This window comes from Leiobunum rupestre, chromosome 7, assembly GCF_980474605.1.
Source record: "Leiobunum rupestre chromosome 7, qqLeiRupe1.1.hap1, whole genome shotgun sequence".
Taxonomy (NCBI): Eukaryota; Metazoa; Arthropoda; class Arachnida; order Opiliones; family Sclerosomatidae; genus Leiobunum; species Leiobunum rupestre.
This window is the reverse complement of record NC_143390.1, coordinates 41,559,684-41,586,473: the sequence shown is the minus strand read 5'-3', so window position 1 is coordinate 41,586,473 and position 26,790 is coordinate 41,559,684.

Genomic DNA, 26,790 nt, shown 5'->3' with positions numbered 1-26,790 from the left:
AACAAAAGGGCGTATTAACACTATTAAAGGTGCTTTTTAACTCTAACAAAAGGGCGTATTGACACTTTTAAAGGGGATATTTAACTCTAAGAAAGGGCGTATTAACTCTTGTATAAAGGTGTGATTTAACGCGTTTACACAGTGTCGAAGGTGTATTATTATATGTTATTGGATATATTTTGTTTCACAAACTGTGAAGAGTGCTTAAAAGTGTTTTAATTGTGTTAAAAGGTTGTTGAAACGGAGTTCGATTTACCGAATTGTGGTTAAATGGTGTTAGAACGGTGTGAAACGAACCCAAATTTCTTGAAATGTTTATCTTATTTAAACATTTGTTTAGTCGCTAGTCACACTATTTTTACACCTTTAAAAAATAACTACATTTAAAGGGGTAAAACGATGTGAACGAGGTGGAACACTTTCTTAACATCTTTTAATCACCCTAATTCCTTAGAGTGTGGATACAAGAAAAAAGATATCTCAATTTCAAATTTGAATATTTAAGCAAGTAACTTACGTCAGAAATTTGCTATACCATTGTAAATACAAATACATTATTTCGCCTGGTTTAAACTAGAAACAAGCCCTTCTGCGTTGAGCTTGCAAGCTCACTCTTCCCACCAGATTTTCAAAACGTATTTTATTTTATGGTGGAAGATGCGTTAGCGTCATTCGTCAAACAAACATTGACGGTTAAACGATTGCGCAAAATGAACACGGTGGTGAGCCACCCTGTGAAGATGTCGCACCTTGGTGACGATTGCAAAAATACCTTAAGTGGTAGGAGATTCCCAGGGGCACTGGTCTTTATTGGTCCGAAAATATGTCATGCCAACAGACCACGGGACTCCAACGATTTTGGAGGATAAGTTGTCGATTGTGAACAACGGATAAAGTCGAAAAAATCATCTTCGAGACGTGCTCTTGGACAACGCGGTTCCCGACTGACCATGACTATTGTCCCAGCAAAGCGAAGTTCGGATATCCGGAAAGACCACCCACGAGACGGGCACGGTTTCATACCATGATTTATGCCATCACCCCGTGACTCGTCTTTATAACGGCATCACGCCGTCGAAAGAAGTGCCGCCAGCAATACCACCAGAACTGCCGTAATTATATGGTTTCTTATTATTATTATTTCTTTAATGCTTACTATGAACGTATGTAAATATTGTTAATCCTATCAGATTACCATAGCTCCTGATTTTTAATACGTAGCTATCGCTCTCCCCGCACATGTGTGGGTATGTTTTTTATAATTATAATTGTGTATTTCTTGATCAAGTACTAATTGTTGTCCATCTATTAAATATTGTCATGACAATTAGTCTTCTCTTCTAAAATAGGAATCTCCAGCAACTCGTACTTAAGCTATACTGGTCCTCTTATTAACTAGCTTCACTTAAAACGAAACCCCTAAACATTAAGCTGACCATTGTTAAATTTAATTCCCTTACAATAACTCACCAACCCCAATAGTGAAAGTTTAGCGAACTCCCCGGATCAGTTTTTTATTCGATGTAGTTCTAGAAAGTATCTTATATGGTCACTGATTTGACTGAGCCTTTTTCCTTAATGGAAACTATCCAGTCCCTAAACGCTAAAAAAAAAGGCTACAATAGCTATTATTGTTGCAGATATCTTAGAATTTAGATAAGTAATATCCGTTTTATTTGTTTTTATCCATAACCGAAAATTATCCCCGAATTTTTTTTTCATAATAACTCGTTTTATAACCGCGAATAATATCCATAAATAAACAGTTAACTAACATATTAATGAACAATCGAAATTTTTTTGGTTAATTTATCTGTTCCGCCGAGTTCTACAGGAATCCATAACGCTACTAGGAATAAATATATCCCCATATTATCTGTGGTTTCTTGTGGCGGAACATTCTGGGTTGGGCCAAAAATGCTTATACCGCCTTAAATAATGTAAAATTCGGTGACGTGAAAGCTCTTGCGTTTGATTGGTCATTAAAAATATACAGGTTTTTGTTAGTCGTCTGCTAGTTTTAATCTTTGGGGAAAAAATGGCTTTGTTGATTTAGATTTTTTCCTAATCCGCGATAGAATAGTCCTTAAAATACATGATTTAGAAAAGACAGTAGTTTGTGTTTCAAAGATTAGAGCGATAATAATTTTCCCTAAAGATCAAGTCTATTTTCCTCCAAATTCTGAACAAAGGCCTAACAGCTCAGATTGCTATCGAAATTCTGTGAGAGTTCTCATATCATGCAAGAAATTAAAGGCAATCCCTCAAGTATTTGGAAAAAAGGAAATTGACAGCCTCAGGTATAGTTATTTAGGTATTCATATTTTGGTCTATCAGATCTTTATAACATTATAATCAACTCCACCAAAGACCATAAATAGCAAGCAGACGACAGAGCAAATGACACATTAGTCACGTGAGGAGAAGCTAACACTCTACACTTATTAGCTAAGTCTGCAATGTTCCGCCGCAACGGCGGGCAAACAAAGTCGTTATTCATTCCAAGTAGCGTTATGGATTCCTGTTAATTTGTTATGATACCTTGTAATTAATACAACGCAAAATTTTATATTCCTATTATATAATATAACACGAATAACTTTTATGTTATTATTTCAAGAAGTTCGTCCGTGGTAAAATATTTTTCATACATTTGATTTTGACGTGTTTTAATTAAATAAGATGGAAAATTAATACTTATATCTAACCTAGAAGTTTTAGATTTTTACACGAAATACCGATTTCCACAAAAATGGCGTTTACCGGGTTTTCCCACCTGACAGCAGCCGTTGTTTCGATATTTCGTTTTGACTCATCCTAACTGGCGCGCTCTTTCCAACACTAGCCCGTGTTAAAGGCGAAGAATTGATCATGAGTCATTACTTCCATCATATATACACAGCCGGGTGAAGGTGGGGTTCTCGTTTATCAATGCTCAGGTATAAAGACTAGCGCTGGTGTTTTTTTACGACAACCTCCGTACGCATTCGCCGCGTCGAATCCGATTACACGCTTGATTTGAAGTCGCGGGAAATTATTCCGGGATTACGACGTCGTAATTCGATCTCGTAAATTGGTTTTTTGATTTCATCGGAGCGCGTTCCGATAATGGGCGCCTTAATCCGCAATTTCTCCTTATTGGAAGCTTCTGAGCCGTTCCTCGAATTCTTTGATGTGTTAATGAGTATCGCGCGTCAGTCGCCTTTCTTACGCGGGCGAAGGAAAAGTTGGCTCCGCAACTTTGACGACGGCAACCGATTCGTCATGGCGTGACGTTTGGGATTGATAAAATGCGGATGTATAATGACGGGGGGAAAATCGAAAGGGACCCGATAGAAGCTCGCCTTCTTTCAGATTGTTCGCGTTCTGGATTGACTATCATCTTTTATTCAATCAGGCTGAAGAAAGGTCTCCCAGTTATCGGGACAATACGGGGCGCCGCGTGCAATCCGCTGATTCTCCGTTCTAATGACCGCCCAATCATTCAGCCACGTCTCGGTGGGTGGCACGACGGTTTCCTCACCATCGCTCTTTCCGGAAATTGCGGGGGCTCTGCCGCATCTCTATCCCAAGCCACGCTAGATCTTATAATTGTTCCTTTCTTAAATGAGAAAAATTTGACTGCAAAAATCCATACTAACATATGCAGGCCAGTAGCTAGGAGGATTCAGTTGAGGGGGCCCGGCATATTCCTAAGGGGGCACCCTTAAATATCTATTTATTTCCTAAGACTACTATGACTACTTTAAAATGAGCTTAAAGGTTCACACGGGCCACAGTTGAACACATTGTGGTTTAAATAAATTAAATTGATATCAAACGTAAATCGAAGTTGAATTTCCAATCACCTTAGTTTAGTCTTTATTTCTTTGTGTTTTTACCACAAATTTATCCATATTTGGACTTACAATGACTTGATTAATCTCGGCTGTCCCATGGCAAAACCTATTAACCAACACAATCGTAATTTTGAGATATTTGACTTTTTCAAAACCTAAGTTATAAGATTTTAACGTGGTTTTTAATGCGAAAATTATAAAATCCAAAACCATTTTTTAAGTCATAAATAGTTAAATATTTATGACTTTTACCTGAAACTTTACAGTACTTTTGTACAAACCTTAGTAATACTGATGCGTAAAAATCTAATTTTTCAAAAATTGGGTGGACAGCCGAACATGAGAGTCGATAGAGAAACTAAAATGGTGTAAACTGACACGGAGTTACTTCAAGTAAAATTGTGTAAACGCGTTAATATTTCAATTATACTTGAGTAAACCATCGAATAAGTTACTTTTAATTAAATTTACAATTGTTAATAAAAAGTCATGTTGTTGGTAGAAAACGGAAATGACGAACTAATACTGTATATAAATATGTTTGGGTAAATATAACGTAAAAAGGTAAAATATGAGAAAACAAATGATTAGAAAAACCGAGAAACGTTTAATAACAACGAATAAAACAATTTTGTATTACACTGTTTCTTAAAATAATCAATAATAATATTAAAAATAATTTAAAAATTCTGCTAATTTTGATCTCTTACTTTCCAAATTTTGAAAATAATTAAAAAAAAAGCAATTTATTTATCTATATAAATAAATTTCCATAAATTCCTATCAATTTTGATCGTTTTGGATCGAAACTATTAAATTTATTAACATTTTTCAATTTTGAAAAAAAAATATATTTCAAACAATTTTGAGATAGTTGGTCGAATTTAGTTTATTTTTATATAATTTTTACAAAACTTTAAAATTGGGCTAATTTAGATCTATTATTTTCCAATTTGGCTCAAGTTTGATCAAATTGACCAAAATAAATACTTTGTTTTTCAAAAAATCGCAATTTATCTAAACATTAATCCAATTTTACACAACTTATAAATTTCCGTCAATTCCTATGAATTTTGATCGAAACTACTGTTTTTGATCAATATTTTTTCAATTTTATATTTTGTTTTTCAATTTTGAAAAAAAAAATTATTTTAATCAATTTTGAAATATTTTTTTCAATGTTTGTATTTTTTTTATTATAATTTTTTTTTCGTCAATATTTATCATAACGCACTAGGTATATAATAAATGCTCTGACTACTAAAATTAATCGAAATCTGGGGGCTCACTAGTCAATTTGACTAGTGAAAAATTTACCTAAATATTCATAAATAATCAGCAAGGCTAATACCCAAGGCACCGCCTTAGGCCTAAGTCATCATGCGACTTTTGAAGCCCTTAATTCAGGTAGCCGGGTTACAATGCGTAGGAGGGTGGTGGCAAGCCCTGCATGCCACGAGATCGAGCCAACAGCTCCCTACACTATTACCGTTAACCTAGACAAGTTTTTATGGAAGGGGAAACCGAAGAACTCGGGGGAAAACCCCTTAAACCATTGGGGAGAGAACTTGCAAACTCAACGTAGAAGGAGTTGTTCCGAGTTTTCACCCAGTGCCACAAGTTGGGATCGAACCCGGCTTCTCTTGCTGTGAGGCGAAAGTGCTAACCACTCCGCCACCCCATAATGGCGAACATGGCGTATCATAAAATCATCATTCATCAATCCCATTTAAAAAAAATAACATCATGTAACTCAAGTGATAATAACCTCCTATTTTAATTCTGCCGGGTAAAGTAAAATGCTGTCTGTCCTTCTTGTTTTATACCCCCATTTTTACCCCTACTAGTCAGTGACTACTAGAATAAATTAAGAAAGGATGCTACTAGTCAGGCTGACAACTAAAACTTTCAACTTCAAATGGTGGAAGTGATACTAATATAGTAAAGTAAGGTACATGAATGCAAATAATATAGTTAGGACCGTTGGAATTAACTAAATATGAAATGTGAATAGGATATTATTGATTTTGTTTACTTATACCTTGATATTTTTCTAGGGACACAATTATATTTTTAAGGGCGCACGAGGGGGCACTCTCAGATTATTTTGAGCGGGCACCAGTTATTATAGAGAGGGCCGGACCTCCTCAGGCCCCGTCGCTGGTTACGGGCCTGAAATATGTAACATAATCACTCGTATAATTATGCCATAGAAGCATTTTCTTTAATGAAACCTTGTTCACAGGGTAATGACGTAAATTAAGTCACTTGCAACTCCGTGACGAAAAACGCGTCATCAGCTTTACTGATGGGAACGGAAGATAGTGAATAATTCCTCGCGCGTTTCTAATTTTAGCAATCTTTAGCTTAGCTCGTGATTCGCGATAACTTGATTTCGTTTCCATGGTAACCTTTTCGATAGAACCAGGATTATAAGAATTATTGCATTTTTGGGTACAGTTATTGTATGTTCGGTGTGAAACAAGGTCTTATTGAAATATTTTCTATGGAGGCATACTTATGAGCAATTATGTTACATATGATACTAATGATAGAGAATGCCGTATCAGTTGACATAATTTTAACCGTGGGAATTAATAATAATAATCAGCTAGATTAATACCTAAGTCACCACCTTAGGCCAGAGTTATCTAGCGACATTTGATGCCATTTAAATCAGGTAGGATGGTGGTGGCAAGCCCTTCATTGCTACGCGAGCCAACAGCTCCCTACACTAACTATTACTATTAATTAGCAAACTCAATCCAGAAGGAGGAAGGAATTGCGGTGGACAGGTTCGAAATGCGTATCACTTTTGCGAAATATGCCAAAACATTTTTGATTCCTGATTTAGCTTATTCTAATTGGCCAAGTGGTCGAAGACTGCTATGGTAGCCAAAGCGCTTACCACTCCGCCACCCCACCTATATTACTACATTTTCTTATCAGCTGTTAAACGTGCACTATTAAAATTAGATCGATTAGTTCGATACATACTGACTGGAATTAATATTTGGTTTCGTAGATTCAAGTTTATTTTTACTTCCCTTACGCAATATGCAGCAGGACTGGAATTTGACTTAACCTAGCCTTACCTATTCTAACCCATTGTAACCTATTCTTAATTTAATCAACTAGACCTTTTCAGAGAACTTAAAATACAGACAAATGCGTTTGCGATTCAATTATGTGACAGAAATTCGAACAAATGAGATACTACCACAAAGCTTTTTATTTTTCATCATGAAAATTGTGAAAACCCCGAAAAAATGCCCGTGTATCGTAATATTTGCTGACGCTCGAAGCGAATAATATTCAGCGAAGCTAGGAAATAGTTTGAATCTATTATCTTAAGGGGCTTATCTCGAGACTTCACTTAGCCGACAGTCATCGACTTTCTGTACAATCCGGAGACACGTCCGCTTCTGCACATATCTGTCTCCGTATGTGTCCGCTTCCAGGCTGGAGGCCGTATTGATTAGTCGCGGCTCGACGTTCCAGTGTCTCTTCGCGCAACCTTTTAAACGCGGCCGAACACGTTAATGGACATGTATATCGTATTGGATGGTGCCACGACCAAGTCTAATTTAGGAGCGCGCGAGTAGAAACAAAGCTCGCTTATTTTCTCCCCCGAATACCAAGCTCCTCAATTGACAAGCTGCCATGAGGGTTGTCGAAACGGTGGTCGCTCCATTTTTGACAAGTTGACGACCTTGCCTATCGCGCTATAGGTCGGTGGACGTTGTCTGTAGCGGCCCGTCTTTATCCGGTACTTTTCCCTTTTTTTGGAGGAACGCGCGACTGAGACATCAAGAACGATGCGCTCGCGACAAGTTGAAATGGCGCCACTTGTCATCGTCGGAGTTCGAGCTCTCCAACAGCGACGACCGGTCACCAGGTCCTTTCCCTTATTAAACGATGTCGTCTTGCCGCTTGATGCGATCTGTGATGAAGATATTACCCATTAATTTCCCCGCGAGAAGAAGATGACGTTTCTCAAAATAGCTTCTGGGGTTTTGTCATACTGTTACGATATTAGAGATTAAGCCCGCGCTACAAAACGCGTAACCCGATCACGTACCTACAAGTAGTAAAGCAATGTCTACGCGTAACTCAGGCTGTCTGTACACGTTCCGTGAAAAGGTTTTATCTCTTTAATATGTTTATAATACGTGAGTAATATTCTTATCGCAGTTAATTTGGAAAATGTATAAATTATTTGTACCGAAATATTTTACGAAGTACTTAAATATTAAAAGGACACTAGAAATATTTTAAACATTATTACTTAACTATTTGAAATTTACACTAAAATATTTTAAGAGAAGGGCGCGAAATATTTGAAAAACATTCATTGAAATATTTACAATTTTCTCTTATTGTTTTCAGAGACTGTCGTTGAAATATTTTAGAAACACACACTAAAACTAGCAAAAAAATATTTACAGACATTTTGTAAATGTTTCAGCGAAATGTTCTAAAATATTTTGTCAAATCTTAATATTTTAAAACGATGTGTTTGCTTTGGTCACGACCTTCGCAACTTTTCGTAGTTGTTTAATTGATAAATTGATCATCTTCTGAAAAAAAATACGTCACTATATAGTTTTGTTTCTAAAACTATTATAATATAAAAATATGTGCATATTTGATTGATACTTATCTCTTAAGGGTATATTATATACTTCTGGTTAGAGGTCGGTAACAGTTAATCATTATCCATGATTAAATTGATTTTTTTGGGAAAAAATGTGAAGAAAGAAATTTACCGGTTAATATTTCGGAAAATGATTAAAAAATATGTATTATTCGTAATATTTGAGCTTTTTATCGAAAAAAACGTCGTTTTTCCGATTAATTTTACAAATTTATCAAAAAATTAATCGGATAATACAGAAATATAAATTACTTGATCAAAACATTTTACGAATAATTTTGAGAGCTTTATCTATTGAATAAAAGTTAACCATCCCCGACCTCTACTTCTGGTTAGACCAGAGTCATAATATACGAAGTGCTTTCGAAGGTATTGTATAATTTATCCAATTTAATTTTTTCTAAACATCTATCCATATAAATCTGCAAATAATATTGCGGAAGAATGGCATTGAAATGTGATAAAATACCGCTAACATTTCATTTTCACTCCCAATTGGAAGTTTTCCATTTCCTGGGTTTTAAGATGATGTGGCGTCCCAGGGTTCCTTTCTATCGGCCCCAAAGAACCGAGCACAATGGGCTTTAAATTCCACTCGGAGGCGATATCATTTATATTTTTTTGAAATAAAAAATGAAAGAGTATCATGATCGGCGGGGGTGATCCTAGTCACAAAAAGATTTTATATTTTATTTTTCTGTTTCACTTTCTTTGAAGCGCGCCCTATTCTCGAAGTGATAGATAATTTCGCGGACTGCGGCGCGTTCTTCGAAAAGTGACTTTAGGAGCGGAGGTTATGAGGAAACCCAATCCATCTTCCAAATGCCTCCTCGATTCGCGTTTTATATATTTTTTTCCCTTCTCGCATTCATTGGAATCAGTTCCAGATTTTCGTTTCACACCGAAATCTGGGCGCCCCAGGTTATTAGAAACGTTTAGAACGATGTTTGCCAATTTGGATTTCTATAACACTAGATAAAACAATACGCTAAGATTCTGTGATGCGCAAATATGGCCTAATGAGGAGCCACGGCTCGAAAGCTAGCTCAATTAGATTTTCAAATGAATATATTTTAAAATAAAATGTGCAAAATTATCCACGAAGTATCCGTCGTGATTTTATTTTTAACTTTTAAACTATATAGTATTAACCATGGACATTTGGTATTTACAATGTATGATAATTGTGTGTAATTAAAATAAATTACTAATCCATAGCGCTAAATTGTGTACTAGTTAACATAAATGTTCCACAATCCAACATCTCAAGGCTCAGCTCGCTGAAATCTGTTTCATTTCATTTTTTAGTTCATGTCCTTCCTGTTATATCATTTTTATTGGGATACCGGATATCAATTTGTAAATCGTTTGCCCCATTTTCCCGTTTGACTTCAATCCGCCGCTAGGTGGCCTCTGAAATTACGTATTTTTTTCCAACTAAACATCCGTTAACGTTAATTAATCCATGGTTTAAAATAAAATAAAATGACCTCATAATTTCATCTCTTAAAGATATAAATAAATATAGGCAACACTGTTTGCCTTATTCGGAAAATTCTTCACATTCCAATTTTTCCTTTCTGGAAATTATAGCCGCTTTTAAGGTTATTATATTCTTTTAATTTTTGGAAATATTTTTTCTCCATTTGTAAGGAAAACGCTCAGCGGGTGCGCTTGAACCGAACGCGCGTTTCTAGAATATTACTTTTTTTGAAAGGGTTTAAACGTTAATGCAAAAACTGTGGGACGTCTTCTTAATTTGGTTTTTGTTTAATACCACAAGCTCGACTCCTCGATGTTATTGGCCTTTTCTCGAAGGGCCTAGTTTCTCGTGGCTTCGATGTTATATCTCCCTTATCTTTGTTCGAGTGAGAGACTGAGAGGATATTGGCGAGTTATTCGAGAGTTTTTAGAAAACTCGTTTGTAAAATGATGGCACGAATTATGATTGTGTGGGATGCGCGCCAGCCAGAAAGGGCTTTTTTGCGTCGATGATTTGTGTGTCATTTCTTTCGAGTGGTTGTCGGCGGCGAATTTCGCCCGCCATTTCTTTTAGTTAGATTTAAGTTTATTTTCGAGGGGAGTTTCCCATTGGTGCTTCATCTGGGTATTTGGCCGCTTTGTTTTGTGGTTTATTTACGATTATTTTAATTGCTGGCCCGTCTGAAGTTTCCACCACCGATATTTTTGGGAAAGTAATAATAATAATTACCTAATGATTTGTTTATACATTTTAAAATCAGGAAAATCCAGGTTGTTTATTGATTTGTATAGTGCTTAAATATATAAGGTGTTTCTAATAGGGTTGGCAGAAATTCCTGGATTTATTTGGCTCAAAGTGACTCCGAAGGTTTGTATGTGTTCCTTATTGCTTAGTTTGAGAGATATGTGCCCCTAAAAATCACCGAAAAGCCAAATTGATTTTCGATTTGAGCAGTACTTTATTGGCAACGGTACTAAACTGTGATGTTAATGATAGCTTCGGTTAAATATAACTGATTACTAAATGGGAAACAATTAGTAAAGGAGTTTATTTGGCTGGTTTTTAGTAGCTTTTACATTTGAAAGGGAACACATTCGGATCGAAAGAACACAATGATGAATTTTCTATATACCTATCAGAGACGAGACTAGTGTAATAGATGATATTTCAGCAATTTTGAAAACGGAACTATGAATAAAGCTTATAAAACTTAAAAATAGTGCTAGGAATTTTATAGTTTAAAACTATAATAGAAGTTCATAGGGATATTTATTAAACAATTTCAAATTATAAAATCTTCAAACCTAATGGTAAACACTCGTTTATACGAAATCAAATAATGAAAATCAAATCAAGAAAGTAAATAAAGAAACTACTGTACAAACTATGTATTTTAATTTAAAATAATATAAAAAGTACCCTGAAGAAAAATTATTAAGAGTAAGTAGGCCTATATCCAAAGATTTTAATGAAACATCAGTACAATCTTTAACATTGAATATTTTGGTTTGCTTTTAATAGCGTATCACCAAAAAGGAATAATTCCCTTAACATTACGAAATTATCCTTGTAATACAAAAATAAATAAATATTTATTTCGTTATATATCCTTGAAAATTTCAGTCGGTATCATTGGAAAATCATAATTGTCATTTTGTTATTCTTCAGTATTGTGCGATTTTTTCTCCCTTTTTTCAAATCTGAAAATACATACATTCAAAAATCAAAATCCTGTTGAGCGAGAGAGTAAAAAAACTGTATATAGAAAAGCCACCATTAGGAAAGATATCAGGCCCTTAAAAATAACACATCACAACCGGCGTTTATTGTATTCGAGTATTTGTACCGTATAGTCAATTCAAACCGCCCGCTATTTATATTTAGCTTCGATAAAACGTAATAATTCGAAAATCCATTAATATTCTTTTTAAGAAAACCTGTTTCCGCCCCCCTGCAACAACTGTCTTGGCACTCGCATTGAATTGGGCAGAATTTATTTTCACCCTCCACGTCATGTCTGCGGTCTAATATTGCAAGATCTTCGACTCGGTAGGTGGGGTCACTTTTATGAAGAAATCAAAAACTACCAAGTACATTCCACGAACGAGAAAGATATATTTAATATACTTTTTTTCTCTTATAAATCTGGACCATTAAGAGTCTTAAATCGCGAATCAATTTGATAAATGATCGTTACGACGACGCCATTCATTTCCATTCCCGATTCAAAAACGAGAGAGAGGCAAACTTTCTTATAATGTGCTGGAGGTCGAATTCGAATTTCGATGACAGTGAAGTCTTCATCCTTGGGTGTGAGTTTTTTTCTCATTTTCGTACACAACATTCGTCATTCAATCAATAGACGTCTCCCACGCTATATACGCAACTGCCCAGCGAAACTCGTCATTTAAAGGCAATGAGAGTCCATTTAACTTTTATCTACACTTACCAGAATGTACAGAGTCTAAATATGTTAGAATACCGACACCACCCTCCTACGCATTGTAATCCGGCCACCTGAATTAAGGCATTGTAAGTCGCCATCTGACTTGGAAATTAGGTGATACCTTGGGTTTTAACAATGGAAAGCCACCAACGGTCAAAATAAGAAAATTAAATGGACAAGGGTTTTAGACTAGCATATTAATAATTTCAAATCCATGAAGGGGAATTTAAATATTTTGTGGTTGTATTAAAAGTAAAGGGGATAATTTAATTTTTTCAATTTCACCAGTTAGTTTATTATATATATTTCTCAATACAACATTTTGTTTCTTAGTTTTAATTGATGATACGCTAATACCCATGGGACCGCCTTAGACCCAAGACATCTAACGAACTTTAATGACTTTAAATCAGGAGGCCGGATTACATTGCGTAGGAGGGTGGTTGCAAGCCCTCGTGCCAATAGCTCCCTACACTCACTATTACCGTGAACGTCAACAATTTTTTGTGGAAAAGGGAAACCGAAGAACTCGGGTAAACCCCTTTAAATAGTAGTACTACCAAATCAACGAGAAACATCTTTAAAAATTGGTGAGTTGCATCCTGAAAGTTCCACCTTTGATAATTTGTTACTTAGAAAAAGAAATGCCATGATCGAGCAAATTGAGACACCTTGTACAAGACGTCTTTTTAAATAATAATTTGGGAACTTTTAGAAGAGCGTCTGGTATTGGAATAAAAGAAATTGTTGTTGGAGGTGAGAGGTCTCCTCCAATCGATGCGTAGGTAGAGAGAAAACGCTACCCGCGTCGCCTTCTTTTCTCTTCCAGCTATATTCTCTCACTCGATATTGTTCGATTATCAGGCGATTGCCTCACGCAGACACACGTAGCAGGCCGCTCGGACGCTTCCCGGATACGAAGTTCAGAAGACGATATGAAAGCGGGGGATATTTCTTTTCTTAAAAGCATCGACGCCGAATGAGAAAGGAGAAAGAGAGACAGAGAGAATCTTGTTTGCCAAACTATTCAAACTTCCAGGAAAAGATAAATAGACTCTTCCACACACGATTCATACCACCTTTTCCATTTAGTTATATTCTCGCTTTTAGCCGGATTCTGTAACGTTTTCTTTCGGTGGATACCTGGAAATTGGTCGAACCAACGGTAGACAATGCGATACAAACGAGTTCCTCGTATTTCTGTTATTATACAATTAAATTTATCTCGTTGAAACTTAATTTCCATTAGTTACGTTTAATCAAGGCGTAATTATTTTGCTACACGGTTTTCCCCAAGAGATTTGGTTTTGTAACATAATTTTTTTGGATCAAGCTATCATAATTAATATTATGTTTCTTCATAAATGTGCACACGCGTGTAAAAATTAATCTCTCCGTGAAATGAATTTGGTCAAATCAAACGAATAGGTCATTTTAATTTTATAGTGATGTTAATTTTCCAGAAAAAATTACCTAATCTGGAAATCGCAAAAATAAAAAATTGAAACATATATTTATTTTTCAAGGTTTTTATTCTAGACTAGTCTTGAGGTTTAGTTTTACTTTTGGATTTGACAAAATGAGGCGAAAATACCGCGAAATTGAAATTTGCGAAAAATATTAGGCTAATCATCTAAAAATAATTGCGGAAAAATAAGAAAATATTCCGGTAAAAAGATCTCGGTAATTATCCACGGATAATTTTCCGACTTACAAAGTCTCTACAATTTTATATTTTAACACCAATCTCAATTTTTTTATTCGGACAAACTAAGTTCAAATGATACTACCATAAGTCCATAATATTATACAAAAGTAGTTGCCCATGGGAACTATGAACAGAGTGATGTCACCAGAGAAAGAAAATACCGCCCAAGATGTGAGACACGATATCGAATGACATAAAGTCTGTGTTACTCTCAGAAATAGTTTTCACTTTAGGCATAGAAAGTGACTCTTTACGGATTTATATTTAAATTATCTATTTCTCACCGTTTTTTTGGAATTCTACCAAACGTTAACGCCTACTACAAAAGTAAATTCACACATAAAATGATCTGGGTGTTTTAAAATAGTCACTGATGTATTTCCCATCACGAAACATAACATCATTTGCTCTCATCGAAACCAAGAGGATATTGTAAGGCTTTTGCGTAATATGGAAATAAATGGCAAATTAAAAATTTTGGCAGCGGTATTTTCTAAATGAGAGAATACCCTAAATAAAATTTACGGAAAATTAGAAGGGGAATTTTCTACGTGTGCCTCCTATGATAATAATATACACCGAAATAGAAATAGTTCACAAGATTACGTACGTTGAGTTTGCAAGTGCTCTCCCCACTGCTTATGAGGTTTTCCCCTTAGTTCTTCGGTTTCCTCTTTCCTTAAAAACTTGTAGAGGTTAACGGTAAAAGTAAGTGTAGGGATCTGTTGGCTCCTACGCATTGTAACCCGGCCACCTGTTAAAATGTATTAAAAGTCGCTAGATAACTTGGACCTAAGGTGGTGCCTGATTATTATTATATTATTATAAGATTCAAATTGTTTCATAGACATTTTATTAGTTTGGCATGTACATCATTAATCCTGTAAAAATACTAATATTCCATATCTATGCTAATAACTTTATACGATTTTAAGACTTTTTCGCTTAGTAATAATATAATTAGGAAATTAACTTGTATTCCTTAAAAATACCTTAATACCAAAAACCATTACACAATTCATTAACGAAACTTAGTTAACGAAAAATATACAAAACCAGCTCCTAATTTATTAGATTGTGAAATAAAAACTTACCTAGATTTAAAAAAAGAATTATAATAAAAAAGCTACGATATTAAATTCTAAATATTAAATATTCTGCTAATATATTAACTTCAAATTGTATTTTAAAATTTATAAAAGCTGTCAAAACTATGTAAATATAATTTACAACTAAATATTGTTAAAAGCACAGGCACTTGAGGCAATGAGGCCATGTTTTAAATTATAAAATAAAAATTGTACTTAAACACATCATTAAATTAGTGAATAACAAAATAATATATATTTCCAAAGCAATCTTCGGTACGTCATAATCGCGTGTGATCCGCTTATGAAATCGAAAGGGGCAAAAAAGCGAAGCGCCCTGAATATTGCCGATACATCCTTTTCCTTTAATTTTCTGCCGTGTATTGAATGCAGAAATTGTGTGAAAGGGAAAATAATGCGACTGGTATTCCACTTATCCGAAACGGCTAATTTCATTTATTTTCTTTTTGCTGGGGTGGGGGGGGGGGGATATTTGTTTGGGTAAGGAGAAATATACCCTTCCTTCCACCCTCGTTTTATACGAAAGTCGGTGTGGACGCTATCTCTCGGCATCGTCTGCGAATTTTCCCTCCATTGTTCCCGCCGTAGCATTTCTGCAGCGCCGGCTTTTGAATTTTTCAATGGGATGTGGCGTTTTTTTCATCGTCCGTATAATGCATTGGCCAATGGAGCACGAGTCGTGACGTTTAATTCGTGATACCGCCAAGTCCGCCATCTCGAAGAATTAAGGCGCCGGCTGCCCCACACTTTTTATTCCCCGCGATATTGTAGAAAATGAGAATGTAAATATGAAGGATTAATAGGACCGAGGACTCGTTCGCACTACCGGTTTTTTATATCTATCGATTGATTTTCCTTCGTCGTAGCGTACGCGGTTCAGTTCAAATAGGCTCGTTGCGGTGATTGAAACCTAGCGGTTGTTGTTACGATAGCCGTAATCCCGGGGCAGATACTCGGCTACAAAAGAAAAATTGAAAGAAACTAGGCGAATCGGACGAGGCTTTAAAAAACACCTAGTTCGGCTTAAGGAGTAGTCATTTGTCATTGTCAGTCAGATTTTTGTACGTTGAGACTCAGGTAGGAAAAAAAACTGGTGAATTCGACCAAGGCTGCTATTGATAAGTGCTATAGCTTAGAATGTTATTCCGTGGAACTTAAATTTTTGCTCATTTAAAACTTCCGTCACGTTTCTAGCGAGTATTTTTCGCGGATAACTTATCCTAGCAACGTCGGCTATTCCGTTTCACTCCGACGCTACACCAGGATATTTCTTGTCAAGTTAGGTAGGCAGTCGAAATCTAGCTTCAATGTTCTATTATTTTTTGTCTCAATTACACCAACTGTTACGTGTTTCTTTTTCGCCGAAAGAGATTTGTACGGTTGCCGAAACGATTGGCGCGTTCTCCATCGCGAGTTCCAAGTTATACAGATGGATAAGATTTTCGCGGCGTTCTTGAAGCGACAACTGAATTATTTTACTAGAGAAGATACATCATTCACTTAGGTATCGAAAGAAAATAACCGTCAGGATTAAAATCTAAAACGTAAAAAAATGTAAGCAAACAGCGCAGTGCCAACGCGTGTGTACTTAAACAATTGGCGGGAGCCGCGCGCAGCTGATGGTAATAATATAAGGGGCTGCGCGTGTTAACAAACAACTCGGGCGGTGGATATAATTTGGAAGCGTGATTTTCGAATTATAGCAAATGGACTCTCATTGTGCCTGTAGCGTATCTCGGCTTCTTCCATGAAAACAAATTACCCAAAGGTCATTTCTCAAAAAATCTTCTATAGTTTCTCTGTTCCCGGTTTATTTCATTCATTGCCACACTGGGTGCGAGTCGAAATCGTATCTTTACCTCGCGATAAAAGAGAAAAATAATTTCTTCCTGCTTCGTCCTCAAAAGGGTTTTTTTTTTATTATCGCACTGCGGGTTCAAATTTCCTATTAATTTAATATTTCCCCATTTAATTTATCCTTTAAAAAGGGCGGTCCTTTTAAAACTTTAACTCGGGTAAAGAAACAAATTTTTCCTTTTTGACGCTCCGTTGGGTTTTAGAATCTACTTTTTCAAACTTAATATTTTATTTTGAAAAACCCTTTGTGGAAAATTCCCATATTACTTTATAGCGTATCTCCTCCCTCGAATAAAATGCAATTAAATTCGTATTATCCCGACGAATACTTCTCGCGCCAGCGGAACTAAACTGTAGAAAATCTCGTTTTTTCCATTCTTACGGAAGGAGACTTCTTTCCGTAAAGAGAGCTTGAATTATACGCGGGATCGAAGCGAACTGGCTGGTAAAGACCCGAGTTCGCTCGTAGGGTTCACATTAGTCCCAATTAAACGGGAAGGGTTTTTGATTCTCGGGTCTAGAGGGAGATCGGCTAACACGGCCTTTCCTAATTGGACGCCACAATAAGTCGTCATTATCCACCGACTGGGACCAAATATTCCCGCGGATTTCCGAGTCGACTTAAGCCTCGTGTCCGCCTATTAGAAGACCCTTTACTGCGGGTATCGGATTTCGAGGACCCATCGCTGGGGAATATACCCCGAGACTCGCGGGGTTGGACTAAACATCCTTCGGATCTATGTTTAGACCTGGTTAGGAAAAGTAATTATGCCGGCGCTCCGGCTTACATTCAATCCCGTCTCGGATAACGCATCCTTCCCAAATGTCTTCCAATTTCACTTCATTCCGATTATGTCGTTTTTGTATATAGGCTAAGCTTTTTTTTTAAACTGTCAACGTACGAACCTTTCATCTCGTTACCTTAAGAGCATTTCGAAACTTTTTTCGTGCGCGAACTTGGCACCATAATCTGGTTTTGCGCTCAATAATTCATTTTGCCATGATTGATGATACGTGATTATTTGATTAACTATTAGCTCACTCGCGACTACTAGATTATTAACAGTACGTAATGCGCTTATAATATTGCCAGAAGCGAAAGAACTAAGGGTATCCTAATTGAACGAAATAAATGAAGGGCAATTTACTTATATAAGAAGCTGACATCTAGCCCTTCACTCGTTATTTTCGCTTCAAATTTGTAGCGCGAATTGGGAGTATTCGGATATTGAATTTACAGCGATGGGCAATTTTTGCTGTTCCTCCAGTATCAGAAATAATTTAAGTTTCGTTTATTTACCAAAAGGTCTAAAAACTTTACCACTGTCGCTGGTTTTCAATAATTGAAAGTTCATTTTACACAAAAAACACTACTTTTCACAACATGTTTTTGTGAAAATGAAACCCTGAAAAATGTGCCCAAATGTAGTAAAACACTAGAACTGTACCAGTAAATATAACGCAGCAAGCTGCCGTAGTGATATTTTCAGCGTTTCCATTCCTTCTAGTCTAGCGAATGTAAAAATCTCTTTTGAAAACGCGGTTGATATGACTATACGTGTCTTTTGTGGTACGCTCAATGTCTCGTTCCTCGGACATTACGGTATAGATGGCAGTGTGTGTCGTTGGGGCGGGCTTGTCGAGACTGCCCAGCGTACGCGTCATAAACTTTCCTTTTGAATAGGCGAGTAACCAGCCGTGTTATTATTATAGCCTATATGTCCCGAGTAACGTGAAGCGAATTTCAAAGCACGAATATTCTCCCCGCGATGTCTCCCCGAGCAACTCTTTTTCGTCCATTACTAGGCGGAGAGCCGCAACAATTTCTCCCGCGACCTCTGTTGTAACAATTGTCGTACGGAGTCTACAACGACCAGCGGGGAGACAGTTATTCGATGTCGTTTTGGGACGCCTTTGCGGTGATACCAACCGAGACATTTCTTTCCCGAGGGTTATAAAGTATAACTTCACCGCACCATATAAATTTTGTCAACAATACTGGCCATAGACGACGCGCACAACGGAACTGGTCAACCGTGAGGTGCCCTAAGACCGTTAAGCCCCTTTTTATCGATTTAATAAAGTATTTTGCCCTTTTGCCCGCTATTTTAAATCGGTCCGTTTTTCGAGAGCCATTGAATTCTAAGTCTTCATCGAAAATATATTGCGCCAAAGAAATATAACTTCTTAAATTATTAGTTTAGAGCTCGGCTTTTTCCCCTTAACCAATATTTGAAAACAATACGTAAAAATGTACGTTATTAAACATACAGAACTAACAATACAACAATGAAAAGTATTACAACAGATTTCCAAATCTTTTACGAAATCTAGCGCAAAGCCGCTAATTTATTCGGTGTAAAAAGGGGGTCAAAATGATCATGTATTGAACACTTTCCCCCGATATAAAAATTAAACAAATAACTTTTTCATTATTTGGAAATGATTTGTTTTGGTTTTTTTACGTTGTATATTCGCCGGCCCCAACGTGGGCGGTCAAAATTTTTTGGTGAAAAGTTAAAGCCACTGAACTTTCTGGATCCACCAGCTATTGTCCAGCGGGGGTATCTCTGGCGCCAGATCCCGTTATGTACAAAGAAGTTGGGCCTGTTTATCCCTGTCTATGCGTGCGTTGTCCCTCGAATGAATTGGATCTTGTTTTTTGTGTACCGATTGTCTAGGGTATAGCTTAGGGGTCACCCGCCAGAGCTAGGGGCCGCAGGTGGTCCCGAAGGCAGCCCTAGCTCTCTCTCTCTCTCTCTCTCTCTCTCTCTCTCTCTCTCTCTCGCTCTCTATGTTTACCCTCATACCGATCTACGCATGTAGATCTGGAGTACAAATAGGCTAGACACAGAGTATCAAATTTGGGCTCGATGAACACGGATAATACGTGTTTCCCGGGATATGCGCGTGTAATTCGCCATCTTCTTATTTGGGATCTTTCCGAACGGTTATTTGTTCTGGTTAGTAGCACGTAGTTTATGTCACTCTCGAGAACATGATTAATGATTTTTTTTCGTACTTATAGCGGTTTATTAGATAAAATTATATTTTTTATTTATTTCAAAGATATATTATTGGTTTGGTTTAAGAAGAAGAAAAAGTATTTTTTACCAATAGGAATATTTAACACTTATAAATTTCGATATTGCGTTTTCTTAAAAGTGATCTATATGGAAATTGAATCGCAATATTTGGTTTCCACTGAGCTAGCGCCACCTGTTAGATGTTTCGGAAATATCGCCAGAAAAAAGGAATCTGTCTGCTAAAATGTCGTACAATTGAAGTGGTGTGCTATATATAGCATGTTTTATATTTTGAGGAAAAAATCGTATTTACCACAAAGAAATATTAATATATAAAAGTTTGTCCATCGCATTTTCTAGAAACTGTTTTTATGGAAGTTGAATGGTAATACTTAGTTACCACTAAGCTAGCTCCACCTGGTAGTAGTTTCGTAAATATTGCTTCAAAAAAAGAATCTGTCTGCTAGATTTGAAGTGATGACCTATAGCAGAAAGGTTAAGAATTTTGTAATTTAAAAATATTTTTGTATTGCGCAAAGAATCTGAATATACCCTAAGTACTAGCTACTGCCGTGTATTATCTATGGGAATTGAATATTTATCTCTATTTAAAATGTAAGCGAGGGCCTGATCACTATCCGTAATCGGTGTATAAGCCTGTACCTATGACTCTACTAAAGTGATTACGTAATCGATTACAGATTTAGCACTAGCAAAGGCTGTACTCGCTGTAATCGGTGTACAGAATTTAAATAAGTGGTTAGCCCTTGCTTTTAAATAATTGTTTTAAACACGTATGTGATAGTTAAAAATTATCTGTAATAAACATGTAAATAATTGTATTAAACACGTATGTGATATTTAAAAATTATCTGTATTAAAGTAAGTATTGGTATAAAACCTTATCAGCAGACATATATTTATATAGTAAATTTTTTGGCTTTGACGTGTAACGTTAGTGGTATACCCAGCAAGTACTTCTGGTCAGGCTTGTATGATATTGATTGGCGATTTCATTTGGGGCTCGTGGTATTGATTTCTCTCCGTACTCGACGCTCCCGCCATCTGGCGTTGTAATTCCGACAAATTTGACGCTTAAGTGTCGGTAGTTAATAGAAATGAGGAACTCGAACTTGATCAAGGCACGTGTTAACATAAAGGATTGCTACCGCTTTTTAAATGATATACGGCTTCACGTTTCCCCTTTCTCGTTTCTTTATACGGACTGTTGAAGAAATCCTAATGGACTCTATCCGTAGTTGATTTTGGGCCCTATCACAATGACCAACGCGACGCTGTCCATTAAGCACAGTCCAGTCCCCTTTCGTCCGATTGAAAGCCGTTCCTTTCAGCCGCGGCTGCATGGCAAAGGAGAGCTTGACCAACGCCCCGGCATCAATACGCTGGCCTTCTCTCCTTTCATTTTGTTTGCCTATCGTTTTGTCGCCCTGTCGAACCTATTGTGACCGTTGCTTGAAGGATTAGACCCTGAACCCCGCTACGTATCGCGTGGTGTTGACGTTCTTCACCATGATGGCCGCTGACAAAGTAGAGGAACTCTGCAGCCCATTGTTGCGCCTTCTCCGTAACGAGTCACGATACGGCGTGGCGATCCTCAATCGAGAAAACCTCATTCTACAGTTACACTCACTTTGTTCCGCTAAGACCATTTTCACCGTGCTTAACCGTAACGTACTCTAACGTCGAGTCACCTTATAGCGTCCTCCGTGTTGAATAAAGGGCCCTCCCCCACTTTGGAGTAGTGTCTGTTGATAAAAACCACAGATAGTCGCCATTTGTAAATTCGTATAACGTATTTAGTGGTTGTAGTCTCCAAAATGGTCTCCCCTATGAGAAGGGAGTGAAATGACCTCGGCTCTAATGGTCGGTCAAGAACGGATAATCCTAACACAGAAGGTAGAAATCATTTTACGGGGAAAGTGTCAGAAATGGGGCCATACAATGGTACTTGGTAAAAATAGCAACGATTGGATACGCGAATCCTTTCGATTATTCGAGGTGGATAGTTTGCAAATGGGTCATTACGCATTTTCCACGGCGTGTCACTTTAACACTAATGCCAAGGTGTGGAGATACCTTTTGTAACGATAGCAACACCTGCGTGTATACGAAGCACCATTCGCGACTATTTCCAAACATTGACACCTGAATTTACTTCGCTGGTCTTTCAAAGTTTCGATAAAAGGAAAATAACCCTAACCCTTTTATCTTTTTAGTCGATTAGTAAAAAGCTATCATCAATTATAGTCGCGTTAAATATTGGGGTGAACGCGTCAGTGGTTAATGAGTTAATCGTTTCCTTCGAAAAAAAGTTTGGGGGTGGGTGAAGCCAGCATTTCTATGCCGAGATGATCGAACACCCTCAATGTTTAAACAGCGTTTTCTCTTAATTCATTCGGAATTTGCTATTATTGTTGTTGTGTGTATCCTTCGCGTGACACTGTAATATTAGGACGAGAGCGAAATGGGTGCAGATCCGGTAACAACCGAGATAACGTTCTAGACCTTCGTCTTGGACGGATTCCTCTGTCTGGTTTGATGGATGCGTTTCCTTTTACCCATTTGGCGTTGACAACTTGGATGTAAATGAGTGTGACCTTCTTTCCTCCTCCGTACTTTCAGAGTCCTCCCCTTCCCATCATTTTCTGACTCTCTCTCTCTCATTGGACCATTAAAGACAGTCGCCGAGCTTTACCAACGACGTCTCATTATCTTCGAAAATTTCATTGTTAGTATTAGCTTCATTTGTTCTTTTCCTCGTTTTTGTTGTACTTCAAACCTACGATTTCAACAGTTTTCCTAATTCAGTACTACATTTATAGTTGTGAAAATTCAAATGTGGGGTCAAGGTCACCGAAAGCGGGCCCGTAACCTCAGGTTAAACCATAATTGCGAGCCCTTTGAAAGTCTTTATTACCGGAGATAAATCCTAGAAAAGTATCCAAACTTGAACCCACCCAAACTACACGGGACGCTGGTATCCTCTTTTGTGGATATATTTTTATTCATGACTGATTTGACTTATTAGCAGTTTAATGAAGCAACTACCATCGATTTATAAATAATTTTAAGCATGTAAAGAACTGGAAAATTTTGAGATTGTGATGAAACCCGAGTTTTGAAATTGGTCTGTGAAATGAGATATCTGAGGGGAGCTATTTGAGATCTCAAAGTTCATGGTATATAATTTATTTTCAAACGTACGCCCACGTATAAACATAGATCGATTAGAAATACATTTTTAATAGAAAAATAGAGCAATTGCTAGAGCGCGCTGACGCTGGTATTTTTTAATTTTAAAATCACCCTAGATGTCAAAGTGAATCATGTTTAGTCAATCAATTCGAATCTCGATCTGCCAGATACAAACTTCTACTACAATTTATTTAGTGGTTTGCTAACAACAGTTAGGCAGTAGATAAACCTTAAATAATTCTCAATTTTGAACAGTTATGCCACCGTTTCAAAGTCCTCATTTTGTTGGAAGCGCGGAATAAGATCTTTCGTTTTCGCTAATAGTCTCAGTGTCGGTCGCCATCTTTGCTTGTGTTTTGAAACCTGTCGGGGTGCAGTAGGAACGGGCAAAGGATTTTGGGTCTATCCGCGAGCATGATCGCGTGAATGGGCCGAACTGCGTATTCTTCGGTCGCTTATTTCCTCGTATTATAAACGTTAATAGTAGCCGCGTTGTTTTATTATATAAAATTAATGTGTGGGAGACGCGACTGTTTCTTCTTCTTCGGACTATGGCGAGCACGCGATGTTGTATTTACTAGAGAATGGCTTTTCGTCAAATTCGGGGGATCCCCGTCAAGCTAAGCTGACTGACTTTCTTCCTCGACGCGAAAATTAATCACTGGGCTGAGACGTTCTGTCAGATTAAGATGCCGATTGGTGTACGACGGAGTGTACGATACTGTATACGCCAAAAAGGGGATGGAAGCTTTTGTTATGCTAACGTGTTTTTACACCGAGAAGCCAATGCGTGCTGATGGTCGAAATAAGAAATGCTTGACTGTGTTCCGTTGCCGTTTCTTCGCTGATTCTACAAGGTTACACGGTGCACTCGACCATGTGCCGCTGCTTTTTGCCACCGCCTTTGCCCGCTTTCGTCGCGAACTGTAGCTATTAAATTGGTGTTTGAATGATGGTAAGTCGCCAAATTGAAATTTCCCTCACAGGGACTTAAAATTTCCCTTTTTGACAAAAAATTTCCCTAGTTTCTTTATTAGCCTTCAGAAAGTGATATTTAATACATAGCGCCTTCTAGGTAACCAATATTGCTCCCGCAGCAGAAGCCATAATCAGAGTTAGATGACTAGAAACTAGAAATTATTAGATTAATTATAATTGGTTAAGCGAACATGGTTATCAGACGCTAGGCCTAACTTACCACAATGAAAGAAAAAATGCGCCCCCAGCACTGGGAAGCTAGAATAATTCCCGCCACGCGACCACAATCACCATTTCGAGTTGCAGACGAGGTGCAGACGAGTTGCAGGGGTGCCAGGTTAATAGAAAACATTAAGCTTTCTTGCTAAGATTACTCTCTTTTAATATTTTCATAAAATTAAATCAATTATTTTAAATATTGTGATTATTAAGATTAGTAGCTTCACTTTAAAATCACCCTACGTCGAATTTCCCTAGATTTCACAAATTTTTAGTCTGATTTCCCTTTTCCCTTTTTCCTTTTTGGATTTTTAGGGGTAAAAATTTCCCTAGATCTGGGAAATTTCCCTCGACTTACCATCACTGTGTTCGACATTTGCCCGTCTTGTTTCGTTAAAATCGCGTTTAATGGGAATAATGGTCACGCGTGTATACTAATCATTTCTTAATACGCAATTTCGAGTTGCGTTTAATGGCAAAAAAAAAGAGCCCGGGTTGCGTTTAATGATAATTCGGGATAAAGATGAGACACCGCTATATAGCTATTTTCAAAATGAACAAAAGTACCCTCTTAATTATCTTTTATTTTATTCTTGTTTATAAAGGTGTACGGGCGACTATTGTTAGTATGTTGAGGAAAAAGAGCAGTTGGTCATTAAGAAATTCATATTGTTATTGTACGATTAGAATCTCACTTATTGGCGCCCTTATGGGGAAAATCTGACGCCTGTGAGTTTTTCGTGATTGTTCTGTTGTGTTAAAAAAAGTAATTTTTAATTTGAATGCAAATTAATATGAATAAGAAATTTTGAATAATGATAGGCCGATAGAAACTATATTGACAATATTTCATGGTTATAGATTTCAAAGGTGTTTTAATTTGTTTATATTTTTAATGTGCTAAGTTTTAGTTTTCTAAATCAATTTTTGGTTTAGTGTTCTAAATCGAAAATAGTTTTCAAATGTAGTATTAAAGAACAATGAATTAATGAACAAATAGAAACAAAGAAAATTTCAGAAATATCAGCCAGACTCGTATCTATGCTAATAGTGATTACTTAATGGAAATCTCTTAAATTTTGGCTTTAAAAATATTGCAGTGTGCAAAATGTAGTATTAATAAAATAGTGTACAAATAGCATCGAGGAAAATATCTGAAATACCAGTAAAAGAAGTATCTAAGCTAGAGAGTGATTACTAGGAGATTTCTTCTCAAGTACGAAGACCTGTCCAATCCTTGTGACGCTTCTGACTGTCCGGGGAGAGAGATAGTCTGTACGTGCCAGTCGTCTCTCCCCGCGTCTTTATTAGCGAGTCTTAAAAAGAAGATTTGAGGGGATTTGGGAGCCATCAAGAGCACGTGACTTACATGATTTCCCTAGTTCCTTCCCCCCAAAAGTGCCAACAAGGTTGAAGGCACGACCTTCTCCTCCTCCCCATCATTGCAGTTCCGCTTGGCCAGGAGAGAAGGATGTTGAAGATGGAAGGGTCCCTGAGGATTTGCCAGGTTGCAAAGCTAGGCGCCACTCCGCGCCTTGACTTAAAGGTATTCGGACTGTTCCCGGAATAAAAAAGAAAGGAACCTGGCTGTCCAGCTAGACACCTTAACGTCGCATTGTTGATAAACGCTATAATCTCGCTAAAGATTCCTACGAAAGCCTCTAGAGTCGCTGGCAAGATGAGATGACGAATGGCGCCTTGTTTGGATTGGAAATGGAAGCTTTATACCATAGTAATGTTTCGGCGTCGCCCCGTTAATGCTTAGGTTCTCTCTTCTGTTCTTTTTTGTGTCAATAAAGCGTAAAGTTTCTTGACGGGTCATCTGCATGGCGACCTTTGACACGTTACCCGTCGCTTTGCGGGTTCGCGCTTTTCAACGTCCCTAAACGCTTCTAAAGTTTCTTCTCCCTCCACTTTCTTTTCCATTTTTTACTTTTGCTTTTTTATATCTCTCCATATTCTACGCGGATGGACACGGTTCCTTTTTTCAGCGGGCGTTGGTAAAAATGTAATAGTCTAAGAAAGGCCCCGGTATCCCTCCTCCTTCTTTGGACCAGGAGGGAGTCGAAAGGTGTTGGGAAATTCGAAGGGTAGGCTCCGAATGTCAAAATCTATTCAACATTGAGAAGAAGCGTTGAATGCCAACGTAGCCGAGTGTTTTCTTACTGGCTTTCTCCCTCTGGATAGATATATTTTTTAGCATTCTCGCGAAAACGTCTCGAGAGGTGCTAGTATCGAGGTTAGGACTTTGA